Genomic DNA, 15,855 nt, shown 5'->3' with positions numbered 1-15,855 from the left:
AACAATAATAAAATTGATCAACTATTAGTAGTTGCTAGAAGCTTCAGGATTTCATGAGGAATACCATGTTAACAGCAAAGGTTTAAAAAGGATTTTTCTATCACTTGACAACAAGCCAAGGAAATAATAAGAAAATGTCCTGCTTGTTTATATAACAAAACTCTATTACCTGACAGAGTAACCCAAAAAGTACCCAAGGGTTTTGGCAAATAGATGTGTTTCATTTTGTATAGTTTGGAAAATTAAAATATGTACACCATGCCAAAGATACATATTCAGGACTTCAATGGGCAACTGCTTTAAATTCTGAAAAACCTGATTCAGTAATTACACACTTATTAGAAGTTGTGGCAATTATGGGAATGCCTATACAAATTAAGACTGATAATGCTCCAGCATATGTCTCCAGTAAAATGAAACAATTTTTTACATATTATAATATAAAGCATATCACAGATACCACACAATCTGACTGGACAAGCAGCTATGGAGAGATCCAATTATACTTTGTTTTTTCGAGACAGGGTTTCTCTGTATAGCCCTGGCTGTCCTGGAACTCACTTTGTAGACCAGGCTGGCCTCGAACTCAGAAATCCGCCTGCCTCTGCCTCCCAAGTGCTGGGATTAAAGGCGTGTCAACTATAAATTACAAGAAACAGAAACTATCCGTTGTATATAACACAGATCAGATCCCATATGTGTATACCAGGCCCTCTAGCGCAAAACAATAATGAAATTGATTACCACAAAACAATAATGAAGTTGACACGCCTTTAATCCCAGCACTTGGGAGGCAGAGGCAGGCGGATTTCTGAGTTCGAGGCCAGCCTGGTCTACAAAGTGAGTTCCAGGACAGCCAGGGCCACCACCGCCCAGCTCTAATTATACTTTAAAAGAGATGCCTAACAAACAAAAATGAGTAACAAAATCCCACAGAGATAGATTACATAGTGCTTTATAGACTTAAAGGTTTTTAATGTGAGTGAACATAAAATAACAGCTGCTAAGTCACTGAATTATGTAAAAACCTGATGAAGTAAATCTTCCTGTTTAGATTAAAGGATGTCCTAGCCTCAGAATGGAAGGCAGGAAATGTATTGTACTGGGGAAGGGGTTTTATGTTTATTTCTACAGGGAAAAAAAAAAAAGCTACAGATTCCTTTCAAAGTGATAAAAATCAGATTTGACAGGGGGAGACTTCTGAAGATCTTGGCTACAGACAGGAAAAAAGAAGTCAGAAAGACCAACAAAGCAAGTAACTTGTATTACTGATCCCTCTGCATGGGAACAGTTCTGAGACTGGCTGAAACATGAAAATGTCTCCAGAAAGGACTTCAGCTATGCCTAGCAATAAATCTTGTTGGCTATAGAGTCCTCATGACTTATTATTACATGCCATCCTAGGTTATAGAGTTCAAACTAACTTAGAAACACAGATGCCTTACCTGCTCAAACAGAAAGCAAAGAATCATCTTTGGCTGAACGGTACACACTGCACATCCCATACATATGTTAATGCAGAAATGTACATTACCTGTCAAAGTTTGTGTTCACAGAGATAAATAACCAAAATAGCAGCCCTGAAGAGATTCACCTTGAGGATGTTAGGATACTGAGACACATATTCCAGCATCCTGCTTCATCCTATCTCAGACTGCTTCAAGAATATTTCCTCAAAAATCTGCATCCAGAACAACTTCTGTATGGCTTGTTAGATCATCCAACATTACAGACTGTTCCAGTCAAGACTTCAGTTAAACCCTGAACTTTCTCAATACGCAAGGGCTGGACAACAAATGTTACAAACTATAGCTTGTTATTAGGAAAAAAGTATTTTATTAGACTAAAAGGGGAAAATGTTGTCATGATGTCATAGTGCACTGTGAAAAGATTATTCTTTTATTATTCAAATGCTGATTTCTATGGCTCTATATCTGGTTGCAATCCAGAAATGGCATTGTAATGCTTATTCGAAGAATCTCTTGTTTCAGTGTTATGCAAGCATTGCTTCCCAATTACCTCTGATTGGTGAGAAGAGAAGAGAAGAGAAGAGAAGAGAAGAGAAGAGAAGAGAAGAGAAGAGAAGAGAAGAGAAGAGAAGAGAAAAGTTGATCAGCCAATGCCTGAGCAGAGGAGTTAATAGGGCTAGACTTCTGATCCCAGCCATGGGAAGGGTAGAGGGGGAGAGAAGATTCACCACAGTTTGGTCTCAGATTTAGAAGTCTGAGCATTTGAGCAAGAATGTGCTGCACTTGGGAGGCAGAGGCAGGTGGATTTCTGAGTTCAAGGCCAGTCTGGTCTACAAAGTGAGTTCCAGGACAGCCAGGGCTATACAGAGAAACCTTGTCTCGAAAAAAACAAAACAAAACAACAAACAAACAAACAAACAAGAATGTGCTGGTGAGCCTTTAAGTTCTCTTTTAAGACAAATGATGAAACCAGAGGGCACCAGGGTGTGCATGTGTTACAGCACTGTCACTGTGATTATGTCAGAGACACACACACTGGCAGGACTGCTGAAAGCCACTGTCCATATCAAATGCTGCCTTTTGTGAGCTTCTCAGACTAAGGGGCCACACAACAGAAGCACAGCTCTTTTTCTCTTCTCACATAACTGTGTATGATGGATGTTCTGGCCGCCATGGCTGCTATTACAACACATCTAATTTCTACCGTCTCCTCCTTCCATTTCTCCATTACTTATCTTCATGTCAAGATCTGTTTTGCCAATTGTTCCACAAGCCCAAACCTCATGCCATCCCACACAGGCTATTTACTCAGGCTATTTTAGCTCAGTCCGTTTACTAACTTTCCTATCAGCCTCAGTGAAAGCCTTCCAGCTAGAACTGAAGTCTCCATCTATGTTTCCACAGTCTGTAACTGCACGTAATCACTTTCCTCACAATACTGCAGAGTTTGAGCTGCCTGTCCCCCTCCCCTTTAAATCTTAAGCGCCAGACAGTAAGAACCTTGTAACTGGCAAGGCACTAGATCTCAGCAAATTATGCAGCCTGATAACATCAACCAACACCACTCTGGGCCGCAGGTCTCCTAGGCACACACACTTCGCTAGCCAACATCCGTTCCTCCTGCTATCCTTGCCCCCTTCTACTTGTCATCAACTCAAGTTACTCAGCTTCTCCCACCCACTTCCCCTGCTCAGAGCATCCATCAACAACTCCCCTCAAACATTTTTGCTGTGATTTTTATTCCACAGAGAATACTGTCCTGGCATCTTCAGCAGAATTCTCCAAACTCCCACTTGCCTCAGCTGACACCTCCCAAGAATCTACTTTCTTGAACCCCTTTGAATTAGGGCGGCTTTTTCATTTTTCCACAACTAATAAATACAACCAGCATTTTTCTAGCTCAGTTCTTATGTTTCTATTGTAGTATACTTTTCTGTCTTCACATATAGAAAACTTCTGATATAAGTGGCCTTTTATACAACTGGCTATAATCCTTCCTTGTTAATTAACTAACCATACCTTTCTCAAAAAGGGCTTTTCCTGGTCACCTGGCCTATTCCTATTTCTTTCTATTCCAATAGTGCTGTCTAAAATTGTGGCAATTTTACTGTCCACCAGGATACATTCCTTATCCACATTTCTGCTTTATCAACATGAACATTATCAGTTCTGGAGCAACACTGCTTCTGTAAGCTTTAACCTGAAGGATTCAATTTCTCAGCACAGATGTTCTTCATTCCAATAACCTTGCTTTCTTACTTGCCTTTTGGCTAGTCTTCAGCCTAATACACCAGTCCTCCAACGTGTCCATTCCCCCTTATCCACTGCTCTTCTCTTCCTGCTCACTTCCCCTTTCCTATCCAACTTGTCCCTAAAATCTCACATGCAGCTGGCATAGATAAGATACTTGCAAAATCCTTGTTGGATAAATCCATAAGTGAAAGAATAAGGATCAAAGAACTGGAAGACTGAAATCAACCCCCTTAGAGGCTGTTGGAAAACCTCACCCCCAAGCCCACCTTCAGTAACCTAGCAACAGCAGGCCACATCATCATCAGCTGCCAAGATACAACACAATTCCACTGCTGTCATTAGGTGCATATTATCCCTATGCGCATGTGCTATACCCCTTATTAAAAGCCAGTACCTTCTCCTCCTGCTCTCTCTCCCCTTCCACCCTGGCTCAGAGGCAGTCTCTGCATTTTGCCCCACTCCCCCAATAAATCTCTTGCATGTGATCTGTTGTATGGTGTGATATTTGCAGCATGCCTTAGCCTATACCCAAATTACTTGGCCACTAAATCGTAACACTGGTGTCATGACTCGGTAGGATATCCTGGTGTCTGTACACTTCCCAATCATGGAGTCACACCAGGACCCTATCCCTTGTCCCCAATCCTCCTCCAAGAGACTCCATTTCTGTTTCACCTAATGCTAGGCACCCAATCCAACACTGGCAAATAGCAAGTTTTCCCTCCAATCCGTGTGAGCGCTTCTCTGGATCCGAGGGAGTAACTGCTGAGTTTCTGGCACCTCCCTGGTATTCTTGGAGGCAGAGGTACCCCCAGCCATGGTCTTTAAGAATACTATTGAAGCTCTTCACAGATACTCACCTCTGACCATTTCACGCTTGAGCAAGCTAGCTAGTAGCTAGTTTGCCTCTCTCTCTCTCTTTCTTTCTTCCTTCCTTCCTCCCTTTCTTTCTGGCTTCATTTGAAAGTCCTGGTACCTGCTACTTGTGTCTTCCAGCTTTTAGCCCTGGCCCTTGAACTGTGAGGTGACAATCGCATGCCTTCTGGAGAACTACTGACTGCTTCACCTAGCACCCAACTTAAAGGCCTCTAAACTTACTGCCTTTGCAGTGGAATATATCTCAATACCCCTTAGATAAACAATCAAAATGGCTGCCCAACAGCAACCTAGGTCCGGACATTAATAGGAACCTCTATAGATACTTCCAGCAACCTGGGAAATAGAGGGAGAGTCTATGTCTAAGCTTTCTCTTATCTCTGCTCCAAGCCCTCCCTCTGTTATTCCTGTTCCTGTTTCCCTACTCAGCTTCTTCTAGCTAAGAAGTCTGAATAAGAGGAACTTCCATTATTCTTGACTCTGCTAAGAGCCCCCTGACTCCCTGCTAGTCTCAACCCACAACTGCTTCTTTTCTGGCTCTCTCAGCAACAGACTACTCCAAGCACCCACTCTGATGCCCACTTTTACCCCACCATCTGCTATACCCCCAGCCCCACTACTCACTCCTGCTCTTCAATGGGACACCTTCTGTCCCTTCCGATCCCCTTAACTCCACCTCAATTCTCACTTTGCAAGAGGTTGCAAGAGGATGGTCTGGTCAAGGTACATGTCTACTGTTCATTAAGTGAACTCTCTTAAATAGAAAAAAAATAAAATAAAAACAACAAAAACAAAAAGTAAAAACTAAAACAAACAAAAACAAAACAAAACCTGGGTTTTATACCTCTAACTCATCTACTTTCATTAAAGAATTCCAATTTATCACCAAACCCTACAGTCTCACTTTCTATGACTAACAATCAACTTCTCAATGAGGCAGTCTGTCAGGGACCCCCAGTGGGACTGCAATACCCCAGTGGGGGCATTCTAGCTAGAGATCAGCTTACAACTTGCCTCCTGGCCAGTCTCCAATAGATCATCTAGAACAAACATCAATCCATCTCAATTTCTAGAATGCCTCACAAAGGCCTGCTTACATTACAGTACACCAATCTAGATCCTGAAAACCCAGAGGACAAACAACTCCTCATGACCTATTTCTGTTCTCAGAGTTGCCCCAATATTAGGGCCAAGCTTAAGTGCTTAGAGACAGGACCCATAAGGGCCATAAACAAAATTAACAAATGCTGACCAAGGCCATTCAACCAGCTTCAGCTACTTCTCAGGCTCCCTTGCCTCCTAAGACCACCAGGTCTCCGTTTCAAATGTATTCAGGAGGGTCACAGGGCCTGGGCCTGCCCTAACCTCTGCAGACTACCCTGGCCATGTCCAAGTGCCTTCAAGAGTCAACAATGGGCTGTTGACTTGCCCCCCGAGTCCCTCATAGAACAGGGACATCAGACTCATATCACCTTCCAACCCACCTTTTAGACCTAATCATGGACAACTGAAGGGGTCTGGGCTCACATGGCCTGACTACTGTCATCTCTAACAGGGAGCTCTGTGTAGGCATTATGGTAAGCCATCTCCTTCCTCCAGAACACCACTTACTCTGCCTGACAGGAGTTTTGGGGACCCACCTCTTCTCCTCATTTCCCTATTGTCAGGGCAGGGGAGCAACCTTTCCAACCTCACTAGACCCTACCTCTCAACTGCATTTTCAGAGGTGTTCCTCTCACCCCATTCTTTACTGGTGGTGCCAACCTGTTCCATTCCCTTATTGGGAAGGGATCTTCTAGCCAAAGTGGGAGCCTCTATTTCCTTTGAATCCTCCCACCCCTTGCCTGACCCCAAGCCAGACAGAAGCCCTTTTCCTCCTAGCCACCCAACCTACTGGTTCCAACACATTTCCTTGGGAAGAGGAGGGGAGGGAGAGGGAGAGAAAGCAGAGGAGGAGAAGACAATGAGAACAGGAGGCCTCCACTAGAAGTGATGGAACAGTAGCACATGGCTGAGTAAAACGCATCCCTAGGGCATCAGACGGCTGGAGCAGAAATAACCCAGAAAGATTCACATAGCAAGTATTTAGGGTCCATAGCCAGTCCAGCCACTAGAAAAGCTTACTAGGGGCTATCCCCCAGTATTTGCCAAAACCAAATAAGCATCAATCAATTAATTTGCAATTAATTGATTAATTTAATTACAATTAATTTTATATTACAATTTAATACAATTAATTAATTTAAATTAATCAATTAATTTACAAACTCACCCCTTTAGCACCTCCATACTTGCAGCTAAAAATCCCAATGGGGCCTACAGCCTGATTCAAGATATCCAGTTCATCCATTCTGCAGTGGCTCACTCTGCCCTGTCATAGCTAACCCTTACACAACACACTCCTGTCCACTATCCCCTCAGGAACCTCCCATTTCTCAGTCCTGAACCTCAAGAGTGCTTTCTTTTTTTTCTTTTTATTCCCTTTGACACTCAGTCACAATACATCCTTGTTGTCACCTGGACTCACCTTAACACTCCCCTCTCTACTTAAGGCACCTGGACTGCCCTACTCCAGGGGTTCCAGGATAGCCCACACCCATTTGACCAGGCTATGGCCGGGGATCTCCTTTCTCCTTCCTCTCTCTCTCTCTAAATCTAAATCTAAAATTATATAGTATGTAAATGACCTTCTCCTCTGCAATCTCTCCCTACAAATTAGCTAAACTGACACCTCTGCTCTTCTAAAAGACTTCTTGTCCAGTTGGGGCTAATGGAGTCTCTCTAAGGTTCAACTGTCCACTCTTCAGGTCACCTACTTGGGACTAACCATTATCTTGGATAGAAGACACCTAAAGCAGCTCCATGCAGTCCCCTCTACCAAAAAGGGGATGTTATCATTCCTAGGAACCCCCAGCTTCCTATACTCCTGAACACCCTCCCTCCCTCCCCCTCAGCCCCCTCACATGAATCCCTCACATGAACCCTTTCTCACCCATTACCAAGCCCATCAGAAGCTCCACAGGCCTTCATCTAGGTCCCAGCTCTATAACTCTCGGACCTAACCCATCCCTTCTCCCTCTATGTAACAAAAACATGAGGGATATGCACCTGGGATCCTAGGCCACCAACTGAGACCTTCCTTGGCACCCATGGTATATCTGTCAAAAAAAAATTAGACCTTATCACTCAGAGATGGGCAGCCTTCATAGTTGCTTTAGAAGCTGCTGAGCTCCACATTCATTAATCAAAGAAAGTAACTTTTAGTCACTTCACTATCATTTCCTCTCACAACCTGTCCCACCTCTTGACATACAAAACTTACAAACTCTACCTCCTATCTGGATTCTTTCTCTCCAGGCGCTAGTAGAAGATACTACACTTAATTTTTCAATCATGCCCACCCCTCGACATCTCAAATCTTCTTCCCCAACCAAACACAGACCACTCCCATCTCATGCTTGCATTGAAAACCTAGAGGAACTACTGCCTCATCCCTCCCACATACAAGAGGGCACATTTGCTTCAGGCCATCTATACCTGGTACACATACATAAGGGGGCCCAAAATGCAGGCTATGTCATAATGTCCGTTCGATACAGGTGGTTGAGGCACAGACCCTCCCTGCCCACACCACTAATCAACAGGCTGAACTAATAGCTTTCACCAGTGCACTCCGATTTGCATAAGGACAATCCCTAACCATCTATACAGACCCCAAGTAAGCCATTCACATCCTCCTATCACTTGCTGCCATCTGGAAAGAGTTTGGACTACTTACAACAAAAGAAGGATCCATAACCAACTAACACCAAATTATAGCACTGCTAAAAGTCCGCCATCTCCCAACAGCTATAGGAACTGACTGCCAGTCCCATCATGACAATTCGATCATCTCTATGAGAAATAAACAAGCCAATGACGACAAGGTGGCTAGAGCTGCAGCCCTTGGAGGCCTGGACCCATCTCACCCACAATAGGACATCCCCACCATCACCTCCTGCCACTGGACAAATTCTGTCCTATCTACACCAGCTTTTTCATCGTAGTAGCCAAACTTGTTTCTCTTTGTTCAGGCCCACCTGCAGCCCACCCCTGAGGATTTGCACTTCTTACAGGCTACTACTACTGCCTTTAATTAAAAAAAAAAAAATCTGTCAAATAGCAGATTCCAACTCCTGTTACTGCAGCCCCCCTTTTCCATTTCACCAGGCCAGAGGCTCTCTCCCTGGAACCAACTGGCAGCTTGACTTTACCCACATGCTCACAGTCAAAAGTGTTAGGTACCTTCTGGTTTTGGTGGACACCTTCACAGGCTGGGGAGAGGCAATCCCCAACAACAACAAAAGGGACCAGACAGACTCCAACCTCCTCCTCTGGGAGAACGGCTCGTGCTTTGGAATCCCTACCTCCTTCAGGGTTAAATAGCCCTGAATTCACTGCCCAGATTTCTCAAACCCTATCCAAGCCCTCAATATCCCTTGGCATTTCCATATCCAATGCCACCCACAGTCCTGAAGGCCCACTGCTCTAAGTGGCAGCTGAATGCTGTCCTATAATGACAGCTGAAGACCTACCACCACTGCCCCAGTCATGGAGACTACAGGAGCTAGGGCAACTATCTAGGTAATGGGGAAATTTCTGTCATTTTAATTGATACATAGGCTATTTAGATTATACTCCTCACTATAATTTATCCTTCTCAGATCTCTAATGATACTAAGGGCTAACTGTAGCTTTAAAAGCTTCAAACATACCACAGCTTCTTTCCCAAGGCTACAGGCCTTCTATTCATATGTAAAAATCAGGTCTCAGGACTTACCTTGCTACCAGACTGTAAAAAGATAAACTCACAAGACAGATTTCAATGTAACTTTTTACTATCTTTTATTTAAAGAAACTTGTTTTGCAATGACTATTCTCAATAAATAACCAACCACTGTGTCTCATGGTAAATGGTTGGATGGGGGAAAAATGTTTAAAATTTATACAAGTTATAAAGGTCTAAGAGTTTTAAGGTATGTAAATACAAGATCTCTTTCCTCCTCTATGCGGTTGTTACATTAAGACTGCAAAAGTTCAGAACTTTAACACTGATTAGTGGAGTTCTAACAAGCTATTAATCTAGCTCTGGTAAGCACTATCATCATCATAGTCACAAGTTCAAGATTTTACATTTCTTTTGGTTGGTTGTCTTCTAAGGACAGATTTAAAAGTGCTTCTCTATACAGAGAAACCCTGTCTCGGAGAAAACAAAACAAAACAAAACAAACAAAACAAAACCCACACAAAAAAAGTGCTTCTCATTCATGCTAAAAGCATCTCTGTTCAATCTATATAACCAATACTCTGGGCTGCCCTCCCCCAGCTGACCTTCCCTATATAATCCAGCCATTTTGGTTACATGGCCCTTTTTTGTTCTATCCTTTATTCTCTTGGCTAGTCTCTTGATCCAGGCTGTTCCTGTCTCCAGGTTCCTGCCCTGTTTGAGTTCCTGTCCTGACTCCCTTCAATAATGACCAGTGATATGGAAGTGTACATCAAATAAAATAAATCCTTCCCGCCCCATGTTAAATTGGTCATTGTGAAAACACTAAGACAAGAACCTCCTAAGGACAGGGGTAGAGACCAAACTAGCAATAAAATGTAAATAAGGCACACAGGGACCAGAATCAACAGAACTTAGCACTGACTTGGTAAGACATCAAGGGCAAGGGAAGAGTCAAAATATGATCCCAATTCTTCTAATCAAGAAGGCATTCTGCCAACTACATAGGAAAGAAGAAAACTGAGTCATATGTGAAACTGATGGAGTTATTAGTCTTGGAACTTTTCAGACAGAGCTGGCATGGGAGCTGCCATTAATGAAGTAGGAGGCTGAAGGGTTTGGAGCCCCCACACCATGCCTTTGTGCATGTGTTTCTTAGCCTCTACTCAGTGTTGACTTAGTCATGACTTTATGCTAGGTGAGTACACTGTAAAGAGGCACAGAGTTCAATATTAGCTATGCTACCAAGGAACAGGCACCAGAGAGGAAGGTGCTTATTAAACTATGCACCTTATTGAAATCAATGCTCTAAGATTAACTTTTAAAAAGAAATACTACAGGTACACAGAGAAGGATGGATTAACTGACCAAGAAAGGTGCAGGCTGGTCAAATTCTGGATGAATTTGGTTTATCAGGCAGTCACATCACTTAATAGACAACCAAGAAAGCATGGTAAGACAAATGAGATACACAGAAGAAACAAGTGACTAAACAGATGGGAAACACAGAAAGAATATAAAATGTTGATTCCACTGAAGGCGAGGGTCTCACAAAACTACTCAAGTTGATATGTTCACTAAACAGTGGAGCGGTTAAAGCTGGGTAGTAGCTGTATCAAATCCAGAACACTATACTGATCCAAGGAGTAGAGTAAGCAGTTAGTATTTACTGGGTTAAACAATACATTTCCTGCTATACAGAATACAAGTAACACGGGATTCCCAGAGTCCAAAACATGCATTCCCAAAGGGAGAATATGGGCCCCATAGGTGTGAATAAAATGGCCCTTTGAGAAAGAGCCAAAGACAACAAACATTTTAAATGTTATTTTCTTTACTGACATAAAGTCTCATACAGCTCAGGCTAGCCTTGAATCCCTGGTCCTTCTAGCTCCACTACTCCAGTGCTGGCATTACAAGCATGTACCAACACAAGCAGAAAAAAACAAACAACTACTGCTTTAAGCAAAAAATATAGTAGGTAAAATCATATACTTTATGTGAACATGGGGGGACAGGACAGAGAGAAATGTGTCTAAAGATACTCCTTATAAGGGTAATAATTTTCTTAGGAGATAATAAACACTGGCTTAGCTCTATGATAACAGCTAGCATACAGTACTCTTAGGTTTAATTTTATTTAAATTTATTAGATAAATTACTTAGGACCTACTGAGTACTAAACGCATGCTAGGAGCTATTTGTATACTTATAATGATGAAATAAAGTAATACATGTAACAATTTAGCATATTATCTCACAAATAATACCAGGCCAACTCTTATTTTAGCTAACGGAAGCTAGAAAAGGAACCCTAGTTTACAACAACAGAGTTAAATACAAAAGTGCAAAGTTAAATTAGGTGAAATGCTTAATAATTTGCTCTTTAGCCTTAACAAAGTTAAGGCTAGAAAGATGGCTCAGCCATTAAAACCTAGGCTCACAACCAAAACATCAAGAAGCAGAGTTAGCAGGAAGTGGACAGACAGGCCTGTCATCCTAGAACTTGGGAAGCAGAGGCAGCAAGTTGTAGCCCACCTATAGGTAAATGATGATATCCTGTCTCAAAATGAATTTGAAAATTAAGAGAGAAAACAGATTAGCATGGTCAGATAGTGCGGCCAAAGGAAGACTGTGCTGGGAGCACAGGCTTACAGGACTGATGAGCGTCAAGAACCAGTTATAAATACTGAAATCATTTTGCTAAACTAGGTTTCATGGTTTCCATAATTCTTCTGCTCCTGAGAGTGAAAACAGTCCCCAACTCTCCCGCTCCCAGTGCATGCACATCTATACAAATTTAAACACTGGAAAAATGTGAGTCTTGTCCCTCGAACCACTGTTTAGTCATACTGTATCCTGTCCATACAAATGCTCTCTCTGACCTGTAGCACCATTTGCTTTTCATTCCCAATTGCTGTGGGCCTTTTTGTCCAAGCCAGTAAGTAGAGGCAAGAACTAAAATTAAATTAAAATCACAATATTCTTCTATCACTCTACAGCTTTCAATGGAAACACACACACATAAACACACACACATACACGTATAAATATACACACATACACACAAATACATACATAGAAACACAACACAAAACACACATCCATGAACACACAATTATTAAACACATGCTGACAAAGCTCAAGGCCATAACTAGCAGCTTCCAATGCACTGAATGCATGCAGGTATTGGTGAGATTCAAACGACATAAACCAAGTGTGTTCTGCAACAGAACACACTCACAATACTCCATGCCCCAGAGCATTCATGTCTCTCTTCAAAGAGTCAAGCATGGTATGCCAAGGCAGGAGGCATAAACAGAACAAATCTTAGAAATTAATGAAGCATTACAGCAAAGCTGGTCAGAATATAGCCAGTACTCTGGATAACTGTCCGGGATATCAATTACACTTTACATTATTCATGCAGACAATTTTTCCTATGAGAAATACCCCTCATAACAGCACTACAATTATACTCTAATGCATTAAATTCTGACTATCATCCCTTAAGAAGGCCATTAACAACTCACAAACATCTGGGATGTAACTTAATGGTTGTGTGCTGGCCTTGTAGAAGTCAAGACCCCTGTGTTCAATGATCATCACAAATGCATTTGTCTAAACTTTCAGCATCATTTTTAAAAGTGGAATAAACCCGGTATTATTTAAATGCTAATTTCTGGTCTCAGAAAAGAATGCATCCCCGTGTCCACACATACCTCTGAAAGAACACAACTTAAATCTACACTGAAGGCAGGCAGGGACAGAACGGAGGGCGTGCTCACTCTCCATCCCCAGTCATCCCCCACTCTGTCAGTGGCACTGCTCCATCCACCACGAGAACCACACAGAAACCATCATCTGACTCTACGTCATGCCCACACATCTGCTCATCTCTGGTGTTGGGCCACAATGTCCTTTTTTTCCATTGTTGCCCTATTCCAAACTCTACGACTGCAAAGTGCAGTACTGATGTGAGCCTTAATACAAGCCAGGTATCCTCAGACAGACAGGAACTACTCTGCCTTCTCCCAACAGTGTCAGAAGGTAAGTTAAAGAACCTTCTGCTTTCCTGGAGTTTCTTTACTTGGGAACCCGACCTCCAGGTACATGTATTCCAGAGAAATGTTTAGGATACAAACTTACAAATTAAGAAAATCCCTCCTAAACAAATGAATGTCGGTACCTATTTTGAGGATTCACACCTGGGACTACCAAGTCTACCACCATCAGTACTTTCTAAGGAAAATAACAGGAAAGTATTATTGTCTACTTCCTTGTCACATTGTCACTTGGCAGCAATCAACAGTAATAACCAGAATATAAAATCCAAGCACTAACAGATTCCAATACCCATGCTCCTGATTCCTCCTAAACCACTAAAACACTCCTTGTCAAGTGAAAATTAGACACAAACACAACGAGAACCACACACGCTTAACTCAAAAGAGCCCAGAAAGTTAGACATGTGTCACCTACTTTTCACACTCCTAATAAACAAGTCTCAAGAGGGTGCAGGACCAGCCATCTTCCTTCTATCCCAGGCTCAGCTGAGCAGTTGTTACAGTGAGATCTAAACCACCTGCTTTGTATAAGCAGCTTTCCTCACTGTCAAATCCATTTCTGTTGAATATCCCATGAAACGAAGAGGTACTTTCAGAGTGTTTTCTGGTTATAATGTCATCTGACCATGAATATTAAAGAACGCCTTCTGAATTCTGTTTGGAGGAAAGCTTTTCTAGGAATGCAAATTTTGCTCTCAACACTCACACAATGGACTGCAGTGTTCTTCCTAAGCACTGTATGTGCTTGTGCTTGTTAGTCATTCTGTTGAAAAATTTACTTAAAAAAATAATAAAAGGCCTGCAGTGTGTTTCATAAAACAAAAGCCTTACTGTCAGAATATCTGTCTCCATCTCCAAAAGAGAAAACAACTTCACCAGAACACAGTAAGTGCACTTTAATCACTTTTTTAAATGCTGTGCCAGCTCTAGTGTTTAATCTTAACTAATCTAAAGGATAAGAGAGGCATCAGAAACGATGTTTTATCAAGGGAACTGACAGAGATGAGAGTCTTCACTCCAAGAACAAGACGGATCTGAGCTCTGCGCGTCTTGGCACTGTAAGAACAGGTCATCCAGGACACACAGTTAAATTGTAAGTACCATTTTATTTCCAGAGCAATTCAGTGCATGTGATCTGTTAATTCCAACATAAATCTGAACCAATTTATACTGATAACAGCTTACAAGACTTTCCCCCACAGAATGGTTTTGGAACGATCATATTTAGAAGTGTAATAAACTGGTGAACACCAATCACTGTAATCAAAATGAATGTCAACATGAGGTGGGATGAGGCCAGGCGCAGGGCTCCAGAGCTCCAGCATGAGCCCAGCAGCCACAGCCATCCTAAAATAACTCCTCAAAATCGATTTTATTCACCAATCTGTATTCAGCAAGCAGTTTAAATTAGTACTTAAGTAGACTCATAAATGTGGCCTACAAGGAAAACTTCCTTATGTATCAGTTAACTGAGAAAAATATTCTAAAGTGAAATTTGTCAGATTATATCTAGCAGGATAGTCAGCTTAGTCAGTAAAACTTTGACCTGGGCACCTATCTGTTTCAGCAAGCACCAAAAACACATGAGCACCAAGACTCTTGCGGGGGGCGGGGAGTGTTTTGCTTGCATGATTATATGTGCACCACATGCATGCCTAATGCCTGCAGAGGTCAAAGAGGGTGTTGGACATCCTGAAACTGGAGTTATGGATGCTTGTGGACTGCTATGTAGGAGCTGAGAACTGAGTGTCCTGCGAGAGTAACAAGTGCTCTTGACCTCTGAGTCATCTCTTCAGACTCTCTTTACATCTTAATAAATGATTAAGATGTAGCCATCTGTTGGAGACTAGTTCTAATGCTTTGATTCAATCGAGAACATGCGTGTCCAAACACTGAAGGTCCTTGTCAGTAGCAGGCAATACTTAAAAAGGCACCATCCCACGTTAACGCTGCCTACACTTTGGCCCTGGCGGTCTTACCACCTCCCTGACTAGCCCCTTGCAGTGACCTCCCATCCAGAGATCCTCTTGCTGTGGATTCTGCTCACATTCCCAGCTATCTGTCCCCTGTGGTTAGCTGTCACAAATCACACAACCAGGGAAAAATCAAAACTCTAAAGGCTTGTAATTTATCAGTCCCATTTATATCAGTAAATTCTCTCTCCATAAAACGTTCACATAATGAACTCAGAACCAATTGATACTGATATACACTGCCCACCTAGATGGGACAAACTGTCCTGTCCTTAGAAGATGTTCCTAGCTACCTGTGGCTATTTAAAGCCACGCAGAATCTGGATCGTCTTTCTCTTCCTCCATCTTCCTTCCTTCTCTCCCATCTCTCCTATCTCTCTCCTCTCTAAAACTCCCAGCCCACCTTCTTTATCCACTGCCCACTGACTGGCCCCTTGAAATCTTTATTAATG

The 15,855-nt window shown here is 42.3% G+C and overlaps 1 protein-coding gene across 19 annotated transcripts in view; it reads right to left on the bottom strand.

Annotated features, from left to right (window-relative positions):
* Mtmr2 (myotubularin related protein 2) overlaps positions 1-15,855 on the bottom strand; it is a 61,637-nt gene that overhangs the window by 28,927 nt on the left and 16,855 nt on the right. For 2 of the 19 annotated variants that reach the window (XM_006510681.4, XM_030244714.1), the window contains exon 1: positions 13,086-13,928. The exons of 14 other annotated variants lie outside the window; for them this stretch is intronic. The gene's annotated coding sequence lies outside the window, so the exon portion shown is untranslated. Of the gene's footprint in view, positions 1-13,085; positions 14,017-15,855 lie in introns of those variants that run through there. 3 more of the 19 variants (NM_001373874.1, NM_001373877.1, NM_001373878.1) reach the window with 2 other exon arrangements.

This window comes from Mus musculus, chromosome 9, assembly GCF_000001635.26.
Source record: "Mus musculus strain C57BL/6J chromosome 9, GRCm38.p6 C57BL/6J".
Taxonomy (NCBI): domain Eukaryota; kingdom Metazoa; phylum Chordata; class Mammalia; order Rodentia; family Muridae; genus Mus; species Mus musculus.
Note: the sequence above shows the minus strand (reverse complement) of the source record. Positions and strands in the feature narration are given on the sequence as shown.